A 16,379-nucleotide genomic window follows, 5' to 3' on the forward strand; every position below is an offset into this window, starting at 1 on the left:
AGTTCCTTTGTGTTGCTTAATATTCTCAGTGAATGACTTCCTTAAGTTAGCTGAAGCAAGGGACTAGGAAGTTTCAAAATCCAGTCGAAATCCAGGTTTTTATTTCTGCTGAATAAATGCCAGTGAGGCATGCTGGTGACGTAAGGTTAGGTTACACAACTGAACATTGGCTGTCAGTGGTAACCTGCAGTCTCTACAGTTTTCAGGCAGGAAGGGGATTAATACTGGCCTTACTTTCCTGGAAACTTTTCCTCCAAGTGGCCTGGAATTATGGGAATTTATCTAGCTTCTTTTTGGAGGGTGGGTAATCCTGATGAGCAATACTTTTAATACCAGGGCACTATTTTTGGCAGTTTTCTAAGCCTATTTCCACCTTTCTCTATCCCTTTGAAAAAATTTTGCCCTTTTTAAGAGTCAGCTCAGGGTAACCCCCTCTGTTAGCTCTTCCTAACTTCTCCAGGCTGACATGGGGCTTCTTCCTCTCAGTTCTCGCAGTACCTATTACAGAATATCTCACATTATATGTTAATTTTCATTTTATGTGTCTATCTGTCCCATTAGACAGTTCTCAGGCAGCAGGAAACCTGGCTTCTCAATTGTCTAGCCCATGGGCCCATAGTAGGTTTACAACAGATGAGGGGATCTCACCAAGAAGCCTCATGGGCCAGGTGGGTACATGAGCACAGCATGGTGGGCACAAGACACAGATACACTTTACTTACATTTCATGTATAGCAGTGGTCCTCAACCTCTCTGGTATCAGGGACCAGTGCCCCTGTGAGAATCTAATGCCGGATGATCTGAGGTGGAGCCGAGGTGGTGATGCTAGCACTGGGGAGCAGCTGCAAATACAAATGAAGTTTTGTTAGCTCGCTGGCTGTTCACCTCCTGCTGTGCAGCCCGGTTCCTAACAGGCCATGGACTAGTACTGGTATGCAGCCTGGGGGTTGGGGACCCTTGATATATAGGAATACTTTTCACTTTTACAGGAAATAAGTTCTCTCTCACTTCTCGGATTCCCCACATAGCCCTTTCAATTTATCTTTCATTTTCTCACTTATCGTAGAACTGTGGGCACAGAGAATAATTCCTCTAAGATAGCAACAGTCATGCCAGCACAAAAAAGCTGGCAGTTGTCCCATGGCCCCATTCTCTGAGCACAGTAGCAGGGGGGATTGTGGGTACTGGAGTCCACATGTCCTTTCTAAGGAGGTAACCACTACCTAGTCAGCTGACTGATGCTGTGAGGGAATACAGGCCTGGTATTGCCAGAACTTCTGACTTTCCACGAGATGCTGGCAGTCTAAAATTTTATGTAAAAGCAACACATATTTAGAGGTTAGCAACTGATTATAAAAATTAAGTCACCCTGTGGGCTAGATTAGGCCTGGGGGTTGGTTGTTAATATGTGACTTTGGTGATAGCACCTCCATTATAGGTCTTATTACATTGTATTCTAACAGTTTACATGTCTGGCTCTCTCATAAGTTGTGAGCTTCTGGAAGGCAGGGGTTCGTGGCTTACCGTTGTACCCCTTTGTTTATCACAGTCCTGGCAAAGAACAGGCATGCAATTGACACTGCAAAGGATGAGGAGGTAAAGTACTTAATGTGTGATGGGGGCTCCTAGAAGCTGAGTAAGTCCATTACAGGGTGAGGGGTGGCCAGATAGTGGAACATTGGAGGCACAGTTATGAGGCATGGTAGTGTGACATAGGAAGACAGTGAAAGAAGATGTGTCAGCGCCAACTCTGGTTTCAGGGAGCTTAAACTATAGTAGTGTATGTCTTTAAAGAGAAAATGGACAAGCAGATGACTGGGTTAATGGAAATCTATTCTGGCCTCGGGTCACTTTAGGCTTTGGATCCAGGAGGATACATCCCAACACCATGTCATTTATTCATTATTCAACAAATATTTATTGATGCTTACTGTATGTCTGGCATCATTTTAGGGGTTGGCATATTTCAGTGAACAAAAGAGACAAGATCGCATGCCATAATGGAACTTATATTGTGCTCATTGGCCATTGGAAGACTAACTACAAGTCTACTTAATTGTGAAGGAGGTTATAGCCACCTATAGTGGTTAGGTCAGTGAATTTGTGATGGGCCAGGATGTCCTGGAATGATCCGATGGGCTTGAAGCCCTATGTCGCCCCACACCAAATCCTAGGCTGGGTTCAGCAGGCACTGTTTACCTACCCATCCCCTTTCCCTTGGCTCCCAGGCAAGAGTCAGTTTTGTGAGCACATAACTCCAAAGTCACAGACTGTGATAAACCTTTCAGTATTTCAGCCTTTCTGGAATACCTACTTATTTCCTCAGAGACATTTACCTTTTTTAAAACTCGGCATTAGCATTTTTCTGGGAGAACATGATGAAAAGTCATTCTGTTCTTCATCCAACTGGTGCATCTGACAGCGAAATGCCAGTTAGAATTCCAGGATTACATCTCTCCCTGGCTTAATTGAGGTTTAAAGCAGTGTAGGCAGCCTCCCCCGGGGCCAGATGCTCACTGTGCTGTGTGGGACTTTTTGGCCGTTTCTTTCTAAAATTAGATCCCAAGATTTGTGTGTGTGCCCATTTACATTCCGAGTGTATGAGTTGATATATTTATTTTTGTCCATTTGCTGACTATATTCTAGGATGAAGCTATTCATGAAAATGTAAATATGGTACCTGGAGGCTATCAGACATGCTGGAGTTACTGTAGAGTTAGGTAGGAATTAGTTCAAACAAATGATTATTTTAAAGCAAAATGGCGGAGTTGGGACCTCTGGTGAAGGTAACAGAGAAGAAAACAGGTCTGCTGGAACAGAGAGAATACAGGATTTGGCACCAAAAGACCAGGGCTTATGATGGCTCTGTTAATTAATTGCCTGGATCTTAAAATAGTCCTCTAATCTCTCTAATCCTCCATTTCACTATCTGTCAAATGGTGGTAACAATACTACCAGGTTAAAGTGGGGGTTAAGTGAAATACGCCCTCAAAAGCATTTTATTAAACCGAAAAGCACAGCACAAACGTTTATTCATTCAGTAAACTAATGAATAAATGAGTATTTGGACAGTGCTTTGCTGTTTTTATTAAAGGACAGCAAAGGAGGACGTAAGCTTGGCTGTCTTTTAGAACAATTTGGAAGGCTCTTCAAGGGCTGCTTGCTACTCATTTATTCATAGGTCGACTACTAGGAATCCAAAGCAGTTTTTGTGCTTTCTGGGTACAGCGGGCATTCTCTAAGAGTGGGTGAGCATAGGCCTTGGAGTCATACAGGCCCGAGTTGAAACCCTGGCTCTGTGACTCTGAGCGAGTTACTTAACCTCTTTAAGCTTCAGTTTTCTTATTGGTTAAACATGGATAATAATATTACATACTTCATAGAGTGACTAGAAAGAAAAAATGTGATCATAGATGTAACGCTTCTAATGCAGACTGACACATAAGTACCCAGTATGTTGCTAACCATTACTATTTCTCTAGAATTTGAGTGTTCTTTTTATTTGGCCTCAATCTTGTCCACTAAAGTTGAAAAACTGGTGGCCTTCAGGCTGAATTTAGCCTGCACAATGTCTTGTTTGATTGGTATCGAGTTAAATGTTTTTAACTTGGTTGTTGTCATTTATGAATTAGAAAACTGCATATGAAAATTCAGATTTGGAGCTTCTCTTTAAAATCAGAAGTTCTGTTGCAGTGGGGATGCTGGGCTGGCATTCCCATGTGGCGGCAGTTGCCTAGGGCTGGCTGGGGCTGATGACAGAACTGGCCTCTCCATTTTGCCACTGCTTAACTTTTAACACACCTGATCATACATATTTACTCACATTTGTACTGCCTGGCTCCTATTTCCTTTTGAGTTTCAAACTCTTGCTCTTTTAGGGTGGGTTGATTTTCAGGTATCCTTGTGTGTTTATTAGTCGTGAGTTTGGCTACCTCCATCAAAAACTCAGCCCCAGTACTTCAAACAAGCATGATTTTTCTCACAGCAAGAAGTGCTGAGGAGGGCAGGGCAGGGCAGGGCAGGTGCAGCCACTGGAAATGTCCTGCATTACCCTTGCCCCTTTCAGCTTCCTGTTCTGCCATCTGGAGCTTGTGACTTATTCTCATGGTTACTAGATGACTGGTTGTTCACTAGGGATCAGAGCTACTTTCTAGGTAGGAGTGAGCAGGATAGTTAAAGAATTCAAGGTGCATGCCAACTAAGGGTGTCCCTTCTTGCTAGGAAAACAGTAGCCAGAGACCTCACCAAGCAGGCTTCTAGTTACATTTCATTGATCAGAACCCAGTCTTCCAGTGTTCCTTAAGTTGCAAGTGAGTTTTCAGTGGGCCACATGGCCACACCATAGCATTGGTTTTGTTTGTTTGTTTGTTTTGTTTTGTTTTTGTTTTCTTTTGGTTAGGGAGAGGAGCAGTTTGCATTGAAATGTCAAATATTTTTTTAAAATAAAATTTATACAAAGGTTCGTTCTTTCTTTCTTTTTTCTTTTTCTTTTTTGGTAGCCTTGGGTATGAAAGGGAAGAATTATTTTTAGTAGCAAAAAAAAAAAAAAAAACCTCAAAAAAACAAAAAATGACATTCTTCTCCAGTTTTCTAATTTAAAGTTGTATAGAGTTCAGTGAAACATTGTATGCTCTGAAGTTCCAGGGTGCCTGATCGAGTTGCCTGTGCCACTCTCTTGATCTTTTTCTCCTTCCAGTTATCTCCAGCCACTTGGGACTTTCTGCCTCTAGGATACCTAGGGCTCAGCCTTCCCTCCCTCAAAGAAGAGGAAAGGTCTCTTTATTTGCTTAGTCATTCTGTAAATTTTAAAGAGCTTAACTTTTTCATTTTACTGATTAACCAGAATGGTGAGCTCTTTCTGTAGTTTTATGAGCTCAGAGTTGGTTAGAATCGTACCTACTTTATGGTTGTCGTGAAGAAGAAATTAGATAATGCACATAAAGTGCTTAGCATAGTATACAGCATACAGGAATCTCTCAAAAAGTGGTAAGAAAGTTTATAACTACACTCTTCTGGTTTCCAACTTTTTTTTTTTTTTTTGGTGCCACTTGGCTACCTCCATCAAAAACTCAACCCCACAAATCGAGTTTGGATCACCAGACCCATAATTCTGTTAATTATTCAGGTTGGCATTACAATTACTGAGAAATTTACTCGAAGATGGTTCCATGAGTGTCTGCTTGCCTGTAGCATATAACTTTCTCTGGGAAGACCAGCTCTGAGAATTAAACTGGATTTCTCTGCTTGAGCTTCCACCTTCTGTGTTCAAATGATGTTCCTCTATGTAACTTCTCCAAGAAAAGAAAATGTAACTTTCTACCAGAAAGTTACATTAATTATCATATACTAAGGTTGGAGAAAAGTCGTCTCAGGCAGAAGCTCTCTAGGGCCGACTGTTTGGATGACTGTTTCTCACTTGTGTCTAGACCTCTTTCTGGCTTAGCTTTTATTTTGCAGATTGTCCTATTAATAATAACAATTTTAGCTTATGTTGGAACAGTTGCTACCTTTCTGTTAATTACCTGCACTATCTTATTTAAGCTTCATGGTAGCTCATGAAGTGGGCACTATTATTCTCTCATTTTAGCTATGATGACACTGAGACTTTGAGATGTCGAGTGACTTGTCCAGAGTCATTCAGCTAGTCTCTGACTCTATTTTTTTCTGATTCTGGCCAGGTGCTTTACCACCACCTATCCTCTCCTACCCTCTAGCTAGGTAGATGCACAGACCTCCCAGTAGAGAAAGTCCTTTGGGGAGAGTGGAGAGACTTTAAGGATAATTCTTACTTTTGGAACTCTTTTGGAGAGGGAGTACATCCCCACTTGATCACTCTTACTCATCTACTTGTCTAGAGAAGTGTTTGAGTCACAGCTGTTCTCTTTCTGCCCCCGCCCCCCGCCATCCCACCCCCATCACTTCGGTGTCCCTCCTAGGTCGCAGAACTGAAAGTTAGCCAGATTCTCTTGCAGGAATCTGAAAAATGCTGCTGGGCTCATGTTCCCAAATTAGGCCAATTTCCTCATCCCCCAGCAGCTCCACTCAGCTGGAGCTCCCTCCGAGCTTGGCATTACGTCCCTCGCCCTCCGCCTGTTCCCTGACTGGTCTGCCAGCCGGGCAGTTATTTTCAGCCCAATAGGGTTATCTGCTGACCCTTTTTGGTGACATTTTTCTCCTTTCTCACAAAAATAACTTTCCTGATTGGCCACATTTTTCAGCCTTTTTCGTAGTCACTCTCCAATGGGCTGGATTGAATGATGCTCTGATAACGTTGTCAAAGAAGGATGCAGGGAATTTGATGTGGAACCGTTCAAGAGGAATGTGTTTTCCACACTTCATATTTATGTCATGCTTTGCATGCTTCAATTTCGAACTCTCCCTTGGGGTGGACAGATGTGCATCACTGACCCATCCCTGGGGCTGGCCACTGTGTGGGAGGGAATGTCATCTCAGGGTAGAGCCTGCAGTTAGAAATAGCATCTCAGGATTCTCCTCCAGCACTGGCTCTGGCTCTTTCAGTGTCCCAGTCCAACGCACTTTCACAGCCCATGCCTCATTTTACTGTCTGTGAAGCAGAGGATCGCTCTGGCTGGCTTCCTACAGGTCCTGCGGTGAAAGGTGGTGCCGGAAGAGCACTTTCAGATCCTCTTCCCCACCTTCGGGGAGGGTTAAATGAGAAATACAGGTGAAGAGTTTAGCCCAGTACTGCATTAAGTTAGCTACTTAATATTGATAGTTATCAGTGTCAACACAACCTGAGAAGTAGAATAGATGATTATTTTGTTTTTAATCCCAGCTCTGCCAATTATTAGGTATATATCTTGGGCAAGTTACTTAAACCCTCTAAGCCTGTTTCCTCATCTGTTAAATAGAGAACATAGTGGTAGCAATCTGATAGGGTTATTGGAGGATTAAATAAGAGAATGTACAAGGCTTTTAGGATAACACCCACCACATGTTAACTATTATTGTATTATCTGTATCAGATGAAAGTTAGAAAATATCAATTTATCTTCAAATACAGTTTTGTTCAAGATACAGAGATATTCTTATTTTATAGAACTAACTGGGCCTTAGGGCAAATTGATATTTGGATGAAGAGTCCTTTTGGTGAGAGTTCTTTATGTCACTGTTTGTCTCCTTTAATAACCTCTCTGCCTATGTCATTGTTCCGTTATTTGCCAATACCTTTCCATCTTGTCTTCAAAACCCAACCCTCTGTCTAGAGGTTGGCACTCTTTCCAAAGAATAATCCTTAATTGCTGACTTATATCATTTTGTTGTTCTAGGGGCATATGGGTAGAAAATGAGGAGGGCAGGAGTGACCTTGGTGACCTCTGTGAGCTTGAAGTAGAAGATAAGATTCATTCATTCACTTATGAAACTTGATTGAGGGTTTTATGTATGCCAGGCATTGTGCTTGGAGCTGGCAATACAGTGATAGACCGGACATGCTCCCTGTCTTAGAACCTTGATCTGGGGTCTGCAGAGAAGTAAGTGCTGGGGTTGGGGTGAACACAGAAGGATATGGGAATACCTGTGTTGAGCCCCTTTTACTCTTGGGATATCTGGAAAGGTTGTCCAGGAAAAACTCACATTTGAGTTAAGACGTGAAGGATGAATAGAAGTTAGCCAAGAGAAGGAGCCAGGGTGGACGCAGAAGGGAGAATATTGCAAGTAGAGGGATAAGCACACGCCAGGTTCTGGAGGCAACGGAGAGGGCACGACATGCTGGATTTATTAGTGGAGCAATTAAACATACAGGTGATGGAGTAGTGGTCTCAGTGACTTTTGCAAGCAACGAGGTGTTTTTCAAACATTTGAAAACAAGTCCCCTTGCCTTTTGTGACAACTGAACCATAGGAGGCCAACATTTCTTATATGACACTGAAACAATTAATGATGAGGGTTAGACTGTGACCTTTTAATATTTTTCTAGCCTTTTGTTTCAGTGATGCATCTTCAATGCAGCTATTATACTTCTGTCTATATGTTTATGTTTGCTGGTCCAGAAAACCTCTGGGATGTGCTCAAGTACAGCATTGATTGCTTAGAACTCTTCTGGCTCATCTTTTATAAAGAAGTGCTTAGTGGACCAGTAGTTTGCAGTGTTCATACTTAATATATGTCCTAAAAATTCTTAGCTTCCTCTGAGGATAGAATATATATATATAATCTTAGTAACTCTAGGAGAGAAATCTGCCTATTTTGGAAGTAACATTAAATAAGTCATGATCCGATAGAATTTAGAAAATGTCTTTTGATTTCACCAAATAAGAGACTAAAGCACCTAGATCCTACTAATTACGAGTAAATGATAGATGCTTAATAAAAATATGTGTAAGTGAATCAACAATACCAGCCCAGTTAGTGCCTGACCTGTTACTGTCACATTGCCTCAAGAAAGATGAGAAATCCCCACCTAAGACTTCTCAACATTGTTAATTTGCATTTAAAGAACACATATATGATTAACAACCATAGGTCCTATCTGCTTACAACCCATTCCAAATGGAATGGGTCAGATTCCATTGTTATATTGGAATTTGGCTTGACTCCTGTTTGGAGTAAAGAGACCACTGGCTTATGTTCAGAAATCTTATTTTTTGGTATGTGAAAATTTTCACGGTAATGATACTTTTGTTGTAATGAGAGTTGACTTATATTCAGGCAAGGTGCCCAGAGTAAAGACTTTTCAGAATCTATAGCTGTAAATGGCATTATGTTAGGGGGAAAAATATTTGAAAATTAGAGAAATGGTTTAAGGCACTTATCTTACCCAGACTGTGACAGTTGCCTCATAAGTGGTCTCTCTTTATATTCCCACCCTCCTGCAGTTCATCTAGAGTAGTCTTATAAAAATGTACATCATTTATTGCACAGCTGCTCATGGCCCTTAGGATAAAAAAATTGCAAATTCTTAGTTTGACTCTGTGTGATTTATGATTTAGGCCTTGCCTACACCTCCAGCCTCATTTCACACCTGCTACCTTGGTTTCAGTCACAGAGAGTCTTTACTTTGCTTATGCAGTTCTCTACTTATGCTAATTCCCTAAAATATTGTAAATCTGTAGAACAGAATAGAATAAGAATAAGTTTCCTAGGATAATCACCCTACTTTTTACTGGGCTGACTCATACCTCTCCTTTGGGTTTAGCTTCAATATCACTCCTTTATTAGATGAGAATATTGTGTTCTCATTTAAATTAGCTCTCCTTATTATACTCTCTTATAGCTTTTTTTTGTTTTGCTTTTTCTCTGTCACCCCAACTACAGTTTTTAAACTGTTTATGTGATTAGGTTTGTCTCCCTCATAAATCACAAACTCTAGAAGTGTTTGTTCTGCTCCCCTGGCGCTTCATAGGTCCTCAGTAAGCACTCACCCCATGAATGAGGAACACGTGTGGGGGGATGGTGTATTCAATTTAGGGACAGATAAGTTTGAGGTGCCTGTGAGACCACTAGCTGGAGATGTCCAGAAGACTTTGACATGTGTGACTGATGCTCTGGCCTGGGCTCTGAGCGGAAGCTAGAGATTGGGAAGCCATTAGTACTGAGGTGGTAAATGGAGGTCCAGCTCTGTAAGAGAGAGCTTTAAGGAGAGACAAGGCCTTGGGAAGAACCTAAGGAACACCCTTGTTTAAGGAACACACAGCCAAAGAAGAGCTGAAGAGAGATTGAGGAGGTGTGGCCAGAAGGCAGAGGGGCACCTGTGGAGCCCAGAGCCAAGATAAGAGAGTGTGTTAAAGACTGCAGGGGTCAAGAGTGTTTGATGCTGCCAAGAGCATCCAGGATGGTGAGACCCTTTCTCCGGAGCAGGGTCTGTTGGGTTTAGCAGTACGGGAACCCTGTACTTTCAGGGAAGCAGACAGGGGACTGTGCGCCTGGCACAGTACCATGGACCAGGCAGGTTCTCAGTAAATATTTTGAAAGAATTGAGTAAATATATTATGACATGTATACAGTAGTCACCAAATGTAAAGGGCCTCCCTGTCCCCTTTCCAAATCTCTGTCTCTTTGCCTTTTTCTCTGTTAATGAGCCTTCCTGTGCCTTTTTTCCTCCCCTTTCTCTTTTTCCTGTATCTCTTCCTGCTTTTTTATTCTTCTTTAGTGATAACAGAACTTGATTCCTCATACTGCCTTTTGCTCATCCATTCATAATATTTTTATTGACATATTTATAAGTAGAATTTTATTCATCCACTCATCTTAAATTTAATACACATTTTCTAATATCAAAATGAATAAGACAATTTCATATTCTAGTTGGGGAACCATACATTTAGACAAAAAATTATAATACTTAAGTAGTATCAGAGAGTAGGAACGCAGGAGCAACTAATTCTGCCTGGGACTTAAGGAAGCTTTCTTATAGGAGGTGACCCTTGAGGTGGGTTGAAATGAATGAGTAGGAGTTTGTTAATAAGAAGGAAGAATGATGGGAAAAGCCTGTTCCAAGGGCCTGGTGTTTTCAGGGCATTGTGAACAATTTAGTGTACTGGCAACAGAGGCCTTGTATTCCTAGTGGAGGAATTTGGGTTTATTTTATATATTGTAAAGATTTTAAAGCAGGGAATGACATTGCTGACTTTTCTAGGAAGGTAAATCTGGCAGCTACATGGAGGGTGGTGTGAATTGGGAGAGAGTGTTGGCAGGGAGACCAGGAAGAGATGGTTGGAGCAGTCAAGTCCTTTTGAGAGATGATGAGGCATGAACGAGGCAGTGTTCCCAAACGTCAGGCATTCCCAGACCGTTTTAACAGTTTTGGGTATCTGCATACCACTCACATTATTATTAACTTAACATTTTTCTTTAAACCAACTGCCCTTTTATATTTAAATTTTATATTTATTATTATTTTTTATTATTCAACTACAGTTGACATACAGTATTATATCAGTTTCAGATAGATAGCATAGTAAGTACATTTACTTTTAAAAAGAAACTTTATCAATGAAATTACATTTTGTGATAGTTGTATATATTTTTTAACATACATTAAAATACATGGGTGGCTGTGTTTAAAAAGGCACATTCGTGTACCACTTCTAGTCATCTTGCTTATCACACCAGTGGCATATGTACCTTACTTTGGGAGACAGTAAACTAAAGCCTGGCAGAGGGGTGAAGAGGAGAGGTTGGTGTCCAGAGCCATTTTTAAGGGGAGGTGGAGAAGATGTGGTAACAGATTGGCTGTTGGGGGTGAGAGGGAAGGAGAGTCTGGAATTGACCCCTTGTGTAGCTAAATAGACTGAGGATTTAAGAGTGTCAGCAGTGGGGGAGCAAGAAGATATAATTATTTCATTTTGGACATGTTGAATTTGAGTTTCCTTCAGGATTTTCTGTGGTGGCACACAGACTCTTCATGATCTCCAAGTGCACATATTTGAGGGTTTCAAGCAGAGAAGAGGTAATCAGATTTGTATTTAGAAAACATCTTGGCAATGATTGGTCAGGGATGGATCCAGGTTTTGTGAGTCCTGAAACTTATGCAATGTAGAGGCCTTCTTTAAGAAAAATAATTCAAAATTATGAATTCAAAATGTGATATGAAAGTAAATACTTATAATGAGAAAAGAAATTATGGCCAAATTATTAGAGCCTTGGATATTTGGGTGCCTTTCTTTGAAGATCATGTTAGGGAGGGAACCAGAAATGCATACACAGAAATGCTTCCTGATTGAGACTGAGCTTCCCCTCCTTACCTAGTACTCTCTGTAACTCCCAGGGACCTGTGCAGGTATGGTGTAGAGAATGGAGGAAAGTTAGTCTGGGAATAGGGAGGCCAGGTAGGATCCAGCTGAGAGAAGGTAGAACATGACTTGTTAAGTTGCATGGTTGTGCATTTTCTCCATGACCTCTCAGCAGGCTGGGTATTGACACAGCAAAGGTGTATGGTTTTGGGGATTTCTAGGAGAAATGTGGTAAAAGGATAAGGGTATAAGGCACAATGTGATGGACCTTGGAAGTGAGCTGGGTTGACAGGAAAGGAAGTGAAACCAAGAATGAAGTTCTTAGATAACGGAGGGAAGGAGGGGACTAGATATTTCAGAGACGAAGCAGTTCAGAGATGAAGCAGGTTATAATGAGTTTGAAAAAGAGCAAGGTTATTGGTATCTAAAGGGTTGAGGAACTGTGAAGCTAAGCATTAAATTATTCATGTGAACATTCACTTAGAATGATGAGACCAGTTATGGAGCAAGAATGCCCAAATTTTTGATCAGGTAATTGTTAGTGACAGGGAAAAGAAGGAAAGAGATGATGAAGCTGAATGGTGTGAGTTTCAGAGAAGTGTTCTGTAGTAGTTTGGAAGAGTCATGGTCTAGAGGAACTTTGGGAGGTGAGGCAGGAACGCTAATTTGGAATCCTGGTTTGTGGGGTTTTAAAGCATGAGTGGGCTGTTTGAGAAACTGCAAGAGAAATGAAGTCCAGGTTTTAGGAGAGGCAAGAAGCCAGAGAGTGCTATGAATAGAGAATATCTAATCTGTTTAGGAACCATAAGATTGTGGTCAGAAAGCCTCACTGAAATCATTAGCTAGGCTAGATTTCTTCTCATTATGTAGCATGTCAATAATTACCGAGAAGGAACAGAATGATAGTAAAATATTCTTTTAATAATGATACTTTACAGGAAAAGGGTACTGACTAATGTTGAATGGCATTGGTGATAGACTGAAACATTTCTGGTCACATGCCTTTACCCCACATAATAGAGAATTATATCACCATGTTTAGCTGGTTGCTTTTATATTCCATTTTAATCCCTCCAGTGGCTTTTTAGGTAGGCAGCTTTTTATACCATTTTTTTAGTGGTTGCTCTAGAGATTGGCATATGCATCCTTATCACTGGCTACATGGTGCTAATGTTGTGCTACTTTGTGTAAAATGTGAGGTCCCTTGCAGCAGTGTAATTCGCATTTGTTCCCTCTCGTCCTTTGTGCTCGTGATGTCACATACTTTGAAACTACGTATGTTGTGAACCCCGCAGTACCATTTGTCATTCCACTTTAACCAGTTGTCATTTAGAGAAATTAAGAGAAAGAAGGTAGTCTTTTATATTCACCTACACGTCTGTTTCATTTTATAGATAGATCCAAGTTTCCACCTGGTGTCATTTCTCTTTAGCTTGAAGAACTTTTCTTAGCATTTCTTGTAGTACAGATTTGCCAAGAACAACTTCTCTATTTGATTGATCTGAAATTATTTTTATTTCACCCTCATTTATGAAGGATATTTTCTATTGATAAAGAATTCTGGATTGAGGGTTTTTTTTGTTTGTTTGTTTGTTTGTTTGGCAAAGCAACCCTTGGTTGACCTCACAGATTGCAAGGACCTTATCATTTTACAATCTCTTATTTTTTATTTTTTAATGCCTACAGCACCTGGTCTTCCTCGATGGAAGATTTTTTTAAATTTCAGCACCTTAAAGATTGACATTCCTTTGTCCTCTGGTCTTCGTTGTTTCTAATGATTGTTCTCCTGTGTATAAATCTTTTTCTCTTTTGCTGCTTTAAAAATTTCCTTTTTATCTTTTTTGATTTTCAGCAGTTTGACTATGATGTGCCTACCTGTGATTTTTTTTTTATATTGATTTTTCTTGGAATTTGTTGGTGTTCTTAGATCAATAAATCAATATTTTTCATCAAATTTAGGAATTTTTTGGCATTATTTCTTTAAATATCTTTTCAGCCCTACTTTTTCCCTCCTTGTTCCTGGGACTCCAATTGAATATATATTAATATATGCTTGATATTATCCCAGAAGCATTATTCATTTTTTCCTATTTTTTTTTTTTAGATTCTTCAGATTGGATATTTTCTGTTGACCCGTCTTCAAGTTCACTGATTATTTCTTTTGTGTCCTTATACTGAACTTTTCATTTCAGATTTTGAACTTTTTAATTCTAGATTTCCATTTGTTTTTCCCCTATTTGGTTTTTTTTTTTTCATTCAGATTCCACATTTGTTCATATGACTGTATTTTCTAATAAGTCCTCAAAGATAGTTAAAGTAGCTGCTTTAAAACTCTTGTCTATTAATTCTAATATCTGGGTAATCTTGGGATCAATTTTTGTTGTTTTTCTTTTTTTGATGATGGGTCACATTTTCATGTTTCTTCACATGTCTAGTAATTTCTTCACATATATAAAGGACATTGTGGATAATGCATTGTAAGAACTTTGAATTGTATTACCTCCTCTGAAAAGTGTTGATTTTTGTTTTAGCAGGCAGCTAATTATTTTCAGATCACCTTGAACTTATGAAGACTTGGTTTTAAGCTTTGTTAGATCAAGTCGTTTGGTTTTGCTGATAGTCCCAGAGAAAATCCCATAGTCCTAGAATATTGTCTTTTCTCCTAAGGTGTGGCTCTTCTGGGATTTCAGTGGAAAACTCAAGGTATATACCAAGTGCCTCTAACTTAGTGGAACTCAAACTTCAGTCTCTCTTCCTTAAAATGAGCAGCAAGCAGCTAAAGGCTTGTCTCCATTCAGTTTTTGGGTTTTTTTTGTTTTGCTTGTTTGCCCTTCAGGAGGGTGCTTTTCACCGGATTTCTTGGAATCTCTTCCATGGTAATAACTAAAGGATTTTAGGAGAGTTTATATGCAGTGTTGGGGTTCTCTCCTTCCCTGGATTTTTCCCTCTCTATTCTTATTGACTCTTGCAGCCCTGAAATTTGTCTTTAAGCCAGTGGAACTGTAGCTTTCTGCTTGAATTTTAGCTGTTCAGTTGTTGCCCAGATTGGGGATTGCACTCGAGAGGAAAATTCATTTAAACATTTAAACATGGATTTTTTCACCCAGTTCAGTTCTCTTTCAAGGATCAAAATCCCTTCTAGTTTCTGCCTGCATTTGTTTGCCCTCCAGGGCCTTGAAATAGTTGTATTATATATTTTGTCCAGAGTTTAGAATTGTTATCTTTGTGAAGATTAGTTAAATATAGACTGTTTCCCCATTATTGGATCCAGAACCTGCCAATTGCTTTTGGATTATTTTAGAATACACTGCGGTTTTTTCCAGGTGGTAACTGTTGGCAAGAAAAAAATGAAAATGATTGTCGTAGAAACAGATTGTGTTGATTTTCTCTTGGGATAACTGACAGGCATGCAGGCACATTAGCTATTGAGACAGAAAGTGTTCTGGCATCAGTGGTGTGCTTGGAAGTAATTTTCAGAAGAATGGGTATGAAAGAGGCCCAGATACTGGGGATACAATCACCAGGATGTAAACGCTTATTCATGTAGATGCTGTGCTGAGCACTCTGAAAAGTTAATTTAGAAAGTTCTCAAGAGTTGGAAGTCAAGGGCAGGGAGTCTTCCTGTACATCCTAAACTGAGTAGCAAAATTTATAGATTAAGCGACTTTACCCAGATCAGGCCATTGCCACCTGGGAGCTGTGGAGTGGTGGCCTTCAGCCTTTCTTGTTTGAGAAAGGGTGGGAAGAGTCTGAGAAATGAACCTTGGGATTGGATTGATGAGACGAAAAGAGATAGAGCATAACATGTTTTAACACTGGCCTATGAGTAAGTTTTTACCAAAGTGAAAAAACAATAATGTAAGTTTTTCATTAACCAAACTTGCTTAATTTAAAGGTCTCTTCTTTATCCTGCCTAATTTGTGTCCTTCCTAATTTGGTGAGATTGGAAAGGTCTCTTCTTTAAATAATGAAATGATGGTGAGAGGAAATGATGTTTTTCTTTTAAATATTCTTAATAAAATTAAAAATTGTAAATTAAAAAAATAAAAAGTTGCTATCCATACCTGACCCTCCCACAAACAAAATTAGTTTTTTGAAATACTGACAGTTCATGAAATTTAGAAGTTTGAGAAGCAGTTCTAGAAGTTAAAATTTTTTTTTTAAGAGTACCGGGGTCACTGGAAATGTTGGGAGGGCGGAGGGAACTGTGTGCTAATTTGGCAGCCATGACCCTGATGCACTTAGAGTGTCTTCTCCTCTTGCTTCCGCAACGGAAGCAGCATGAAGAAGAACTGCGCGTGGGACCTGCAGTGCCTGTGGCCCCGCCGCAGTGAACAGAGTGGGGAACGGAGCCCGGCCTTCCTCTCTAGGAGTCACAGGCTGGGGGCCGCCAGCACGTGGTGTAATACTTCTTTCGAGCTCTCTCCACTTCTTTTCCATCATCACCCTTGAGGAGTCTTGTGGGAGATCAGGTTTCTTAAAGCATCACGGCAACAGCTTGCTCCTCTGCTGTCAGCTTGCTCCAGGTTACTCCCGTCTGGATCTGTGTGAGGTAGCGAGTCTAGACTGTACTTACACAGTCACAGGGGCCAGCAGGGCTTGCCTTTTGGAGTGCTGGGAATTCACGCCCTTGACATCGTCCACATTTCTGGCTGCACATATGCTGGATGGATTTTAACCAACTGA

The 16,379-nt window shown here is 40.4% G+C and overlaps 1 protein-coding gene across 1 annotated transcript in view; it reads left to right on the forward strand.

Moving 5' to 3' along the window:
- The window catches only part of IFT43 (intraflagellar transport 43), a 73,203-nt gene that overhangs the window by 3,064 nt on the left and 53,760 nt on the right, over positions 1–16,379 (forward strand). The gene's annotated exons all lie outside the window — the stretch shown is intronic.

This window comes from Rousettus aegyptiacus, unplaced genomic scaffold, assembly GCF_014176215.1.
Source record: "Rousettus aegyptiacus isolate mRouAeg1 unplaced genomic scaffold, mRouAeg1.p scaffold_m13_p_3, whole genome shotgun sequence".
NCBI lineage: Eukaryota > Metazoa > Chordata > Mammalia > Chiroptera > Pteropodidae > Rousettus > Rousettus aegyptiacus.